The following is a 6,553-nucleotide window of genomic DNA, read 5'->3' on the forward strand; positions in this document are numbered from 1 at the left end:
GGTTCAGTTCAGTCGTTCAGTTGTGTCCGACTCTTTGCGGCGCCATGAATCACAGCACGCCAGGCCTCCCTGTCCATCACCAACTCCCAGAGTTCACTCAAACTCATGTTCATAGAGTCGGTGATGCCATCCAGCCATCTCATTCTCTGTCGTCCCCTTCTCCTCCCGCCCCCAATCCCTCCCAGCATCAGAATCTTTTCCAGTGAGTCAACTCTTTCCATGAGGTGGCCAAAGTATTGAACTTTTAGCTTTAGCATCAGTTCTTCCAATGAACACCCAGGATTGATCTCCTTTAGAATGGACTGGTTGGATCTCCTTGCAGTCCAAGGGACTCTCAAGAGTCTTCTCCAACACCACAGTTCAAAACCATCAATTCTTCAGCAATCAGCTTTCTTCACAGTCCAACTCTCACATCCATACATGACCACGGGAAAAACCATAGCCTTGACTAGATGGACTTTGGTTGGCAAAGTAATGTCTCTGCTTTTTAATATGCCATCTAGGTTGGTCATAACTTTCCTTCCAAGGAGTAAGCGTCTTCTAATTTCCTGGCTGCAATCAGCATCTGCAGTGATTTTGGAGCCCAAAAAAATAAAGTCTGACACTGTTTCCACTGTTTCCCCATCTATTTGCCATGAAGTGATGGGACCAGATGCCATGATCTTAGTTTTCTGAATGTTGAGCTTCAAGCCAACCTTTTCACTCTCTTCTTTCACTTTCATCAAGAGACTTTTTAGTTCCTCCTCACTTTTTTCGCCATTGGAGAAGGAAATGGCAACCCACTCTAGTGTTCTTGCCTGGAGAATCCCAGGGACAGGGAAGCCTGGTGGGCTGCCGTCTATGGGGTCACACAGAGTTGGACACGACTGAAGTGATTTAGCAGCAGCAGCAGCACTTTCTGCCATAAGGGTGGTGTCTTCTGCATATCTGAGGTTATTGATATTTCAGTCAGTTCATTTCAGTAGCTCAGTCATGTCCGACTCTCCACGACCCCATGAATCACAGCATGCCAGGCCTCCCTGTCCATCACCAACTCCCAGAGTTCACTCAAACTCACCTCCATCCAGTAGGTGATGCCATCCAGCCATCTCATCCTCTGTCGTCCCCTTCTCCTCCCACCCCCAATCCCTCCCAGCATCAGACTCTTTTCCAGTGAGTCAACTCGTCGCATGAGGTGACCAAAGTATTGGAGTTTCAGCTTCAGCATCCATCCTTCCAATGAGTATTCAGGACTGATCTGCTTTAGGATGGACTGGTTGGATCTCCTTGCAGTCCAAGGGACTCTCAAGAGTCTTCTCCAACACCACAGTTCAAAAGCATCAATTCTTTGGCGATCAGCCTTCTTCACAGTCCAACTCTCACATCCATACCTGGCCACGGGAAATTTCGACATTGACAAATTCACCTGTGTGTTGAATAGAAAAGAGATAGGCAAAGAGGAAGGGAGGGACTGTACTTCCAGTGACTCTGCTCATCTGATTGTATATGAGAAGGGGATGGAGACAAGATCTCAACCTTCTATTCCTTCGGTCAAGTTATCTTCTATTATCCTCTCATGGTAAGTGAAATATGATTTTTTTTTCTTTTTGGCCACACTGCAGGGCTTGCAGGACCTAAGCTCTCCAACCAGGAATTGAATCTGCATTCTGGGCAGTGAAAGCACAGAGTCTTAGCCACTGGACCCCCAGGGAATTTCCTCTAATATTATTTAATGGTCTTTTCCCATACAACAAGACCTATAAATGTAAGTTAAATAGTCATTTGGGTTTTCACCTTAGAATCTGGCTGCTGTCTAAAGTGTGACTCTTCATATTTGTGTTTGTGTAATTTTTCTCCTTGAATTAGAGAGACTGCATTATGATCCAATTAATTTTCAGCGACCCAAATTAACCTCTGATAGCCCCGCCCCACCGAGCTGCCTTGAGTCGGTCACAGCGCCCTCTGCTGATCACATAGCGACTGCTCAGTCTGAAGAGTCGTTTCCAATCCCTTGGCTTTCCTCCGCATAGTTAAACCGAAGAAAGTAGGGAAAACTACCGCCTCTTGACCTGACTCTTGAGAAATCTGTATGCAGGTCAGGAAGCAACAGTTAGAACTGGACATGAAACAACAGACTGGTTCCAAATAGGAAAAGGAGTATATCAAGGCTGTATATTGTCACCCTGCTTATTTAACTTCTATGCAGAGTACATCATGAGAAATGCTGGGCTGGATGAAGCACAAGCTGGAAACAGGATTGCTGGGAGAAATATCAATAACCTCAGATATTCAGATGACACCTCCCTTATGGCAGAAAGTGAAGAAGAACTAAAGAGCCTCTTGATGAAAGTGAAAGAGGAGAGTGAAAAAGCTGGCTTAAAACTCAACATTAAAAAAATTAAGATCATGGCATCCAGTCCCATCACTTCATGGCAAAGAGATGGAGAAACAGTGGAAACAGTGGCAGACTTTATTTTGGGGGGGCTCCAAAATCACTAAATGGTGACTGCAGCCATGAAATAAAGACACTCCTTGGAAGAAAAGTTATGACCAACCTAGACAGCATATTAAAAAGTAGAGACATTACTTTACCAACAAAGGTCCGTCTAGTCAAAGCTATGGTTTTTCCAGTAGTTATGTATAGATGCAAGAGTTGGACTATAAAGAAAGCTAAGCACTGAAGAATTGATGCTTTTGAACTGTGGTGTTGGAGAAGACTCTTGAGGGTCCCTTGGACTGCAAGTGGAACAAACCAGTCCATCCTAAAGGAAATCAGTCCTGAATATTCATTGGAAGGACTGATGTTGAAGCTGAAACTCCAATACTTTGGCCACCTGATTTGAAAAGACCCTGATGCTGGGAAAGACTGAAGGCAGGAGGAGACGGGGATGACAGAGGATGAGATGGTTGGGTGGCATCACCGACTCGATGGACATGAGTTTGAGCAAGCTCCGGGAGTTGGTGATGGAGAGTGAAGCCTGGCGTGCTGCAGTCCATGGAGTCACAAAGAGTCGAACACAACTGAGCAACTGAACTGAACTGAACTGAACCACTGACATCTAAATTTCCAGCAGGCGTTCTTTTCATTTTTAGCAAACTTCTTAAAAAAAAAAAACCTAAGCATGTTGTTATTATAACAACTGACATTTTCCCTGGATGCTAACACGGAAATCTTTCTGAAACTCTTGATGGTAAACTGGGGATGTATGGAGGCAGGAGTAGGGTGAAATCATCTCCAACCCCAGACAAATCCATGGCTGTAGCACACAAAGATGAAGACATCAGCCCCTGATGGCAAGGAGTTTTAGGTAATAAATTAAGACGTTCAGAGAGCATGTCCAAGAGGACTGGGCTAGGATAGAACCCAGATAGTGCTAATTTGGCTGATGCTTCAGTTTCCAGAAACTTCTCTCCCCTGATGAATGGAGTATGTGTGCATTTGAATCAATGAAATTACTCCAAGTTCTGAGTCTGAGTGACAAGGCAAGAGCAGTGTGGTTGACAGAGGAAGAACTGCCTTGCGGTAGCCATGACAACATTTCAGCTTTGAATGCTTTGAAACTGAAGTGATGAGACAAGCAAGCAGAGATGTTTTGGTAGGAATCTAAAATATGGGAGTGGCTTCCGTGAGAAGCTGGTGAGAGGTGATCCAGGAGTTTAAGGAAATGTCCCTTGTTCCCCATCATCCCACCTAAACCTATGTGTATGTGATTTTTGAGGAGTCGGGAGACCTGCCACAGACTGTGTGTGTGTGTGTGTGTGTGTGTGTGTGTAAAATTAGCCCGTTGACATTGAGAGCTTAACGAGGAACAGTCAGAGCCCTGGGAAAGATGGAGCTGAGGCACAAGAGGAAAATGGTCAGAGCTCTGGTTAGTAAGGTGGCTGATGCTTTAGTTCACAAGAATTTGTGGCCCGGGAGGCCGTGCCACATGTAACCAGGGGGAGGTTTGCCACATATAAGCATCGCGCCACTGTCAGCGGCGGGAACTGAACCGAGGGACGCAGTCCAGTGGTGCCTTTTGGGATGCAGCCCCTTAGTGCGAAGATTCGTATCCTACCATCTACTGCCTGTGGTTGCATATGAAGTCCGCGAGGGGGCGCTGCGCACTAATTTCCCGTCCCTGACAGTGCTTCCGACTCCCTTTCGGCTTTGTTCTTACAGTAGATGTCACTTCCTAACCTGTCTAGCCGCTTGTAAAGCAGGGTTGGGTCTGCAAGGCCCCCTCACCGGGGAAGGACCGGGACCTGCTGACCACCCCACATCCCTACACCCGCCCCAGCTCTTACAAGTGTTAGTCTCTCGGTTGTGTCCCACACTGTGCGACCGCATGGACTGTAGCCTGCCAGGCTCCTCTGTCCACGGAATTCTCCAGCCAAGAATACTGGAGTGAGTTGCCATTCCCTTCTCCAGGGTATTTTCCCCAGCCAGGGATCGAACCCAGGTCCCCTGCATTGCAGCCAAATTCTGAGCCACCAGGGAAGCCCTCAGCTCTTACAGATGATACACAAATGTTGAAGAGGCTATTCTATGCAACGTCTGTGTGCCTTTCCACCTCCGGAGCGAGCTTGAGAAGCATCGTGGACCCACAGGACTGAGTGCCCTGGAGGAGAGAGACTGGAGAGGTCGCATGGCAGTTGAAGAATGCCGGCCGTCCCAGGGAGGGAAGCCAGACGAGGAACTACAGGAATGAGACGCAGCTTAGGCATGAGAGGGGGCTAAGAAAGTTGCTCTGTGCTGCCCACAGTCAACCTAGGAAAGCAAGAGAAATTGGAACAGGCTTGAAGAGATCAAATCATAAAATCTTTGGTCTGTTTCTCAGCCCCTTCGCCCAAGCAAAACAACTGTGTAGTATTAACAAAGGGAGAGTATAATGTCTTTTCATAAACTACCCTTGCCTAGCCATAGGAAACTGACAAGATAGTAAAGCCATTTCAGTTCAGTTCAGTTGCTCAGTCGTGTCCGACTCTTTGCGACCCATGGTGTTAGAATCAAGATAGTTGTGAACTTGCCAGGTGGTCGTGGTTAAGAATCCACCTGCCAGTGCAGGGGACACCGGTTCAATCCCTGGTGAGCCCATGTGCCACAGCTACTGAGCCCTTGTGCCTAGAAACTACCACAATGCGTAGCCCCCACTCACCCCAATGAGAGAAAGCCCACAAGCATCAGAGAAGACCCAGTGCAGCCAAAAATAAATACTTTTTAAAAGACTAAGCTTGGAGACAAAAGCTGGCCAAGTGCATGCTTATTAAAAAAAAAAAAAGACTCAAGATAGTTGTTACCCTCGGAGGGGGTTTGGTGGTGGTGACTGGGGAAGGAGCACACACGTTTGGTCAGGCTCCATTTCTTTATCTGGGGACTGATGACAGCAGGTGGGATTGGCTTGTGAAAATTCATCAACTTCTATTTTTATGATTTATGGGTTCTATGTGTGGTATAATTCAATTTTTTTAAAGACTCAGATTTGATCACAATGTGGGTAAAATGCCAACATAGCATTTTAGTTCATGGGAGGCTTGGATTTATATTCTGATAAGTCTAATTAATTGGATTTTTCTAAGTTCCTCATGCTTATCTTATAGATTCAGTTCAGTCGCTCAGTCGTGTCCAACTCTCTGCGACCCCATGAATCACAGCACGCCAGGCCTCCCTGTCCATCATCAACTCCCGGAGTTCACTCAAACTCATATCCATTGAGTCGGTGATGCCATCCAGCCATCTCATTCTCTGTCGTCCCCGTCTCCTCCCACCCCCAATCCCTCCCAGCATCAGAGTCTTTTCCAGTGAGTCAACTCGTTGCATGAGGTAGCCAAAGTATTGCAGTTTCAGCTTTAGCATCAGTCCTTCCAATGAACACCCAGGATTGATCTCCTTTAGAATGGACTGGTTGGACCTCCTTGCAGTCCAAGGGACTCTCAAGAGTCTTCTCCAGCACCACAGTTCAAAAGCTTCAGTTCTTCGGTGATCAGCTTTCTTCACAGTCCAACTCTCATATCCATACATGACCACTGGAAAAACCATAACCTTGACTAGACGGACCTTTGTTGGCAAAGTAATGTCTCTGCTTTTTAATATGCTATCTAGGTTGGTCATTACTTTCCTTCCAAGGAGTAAGTGTCTTTTAATTTCATGGCTGCAATCAGCATCCGCAGTGATTTTAATTATTCTTTACACCAAGAACATAAAATTATGTAGACATAAACATGGCATCTCAACTGAATGCAATTATAATGACTAGTGTGATATGTGACAATATACAGCCTTGACGTACTCCTTTTCCTATTTGGAACCAGTCTGTTGTCCCATGTCCAGTTCTAACTGTTGCTTCCTGACCTGCATACAGGTTTCTCAAAAGGCAGGTCAGGTGGTCTGGTATTCCCATCTCTTTCAGAATGTTCCACAGTTTATTGTGATCCACACAGTCAAAGGCTTTGGCATAGTCAATGAAGCAGAAATAGATGTTTTTCTGGAACTCTCTTGCTTTCTCCATGATCCAGCGGATGTTGGCAATTTGATCTCTGGTGCCTCTGCCTTTTCTAAAACCTGCTTGAACATCTGGAAGTTCACGGTTCACAT

Source organism: Moschus berezovskii, chromosome 9, assembly GCF_049115385.1.
Source record: "Moschus berezovskii isolate FMDL1 chromosome 9, NW_MosBer_1.0, whole genome shotgun sequence".
NCBI lineage: Eukaryota > Metazoa > Chordata > Mammalia > Artiodactyla > Moschidae > Moschus > Moschus berezovskii.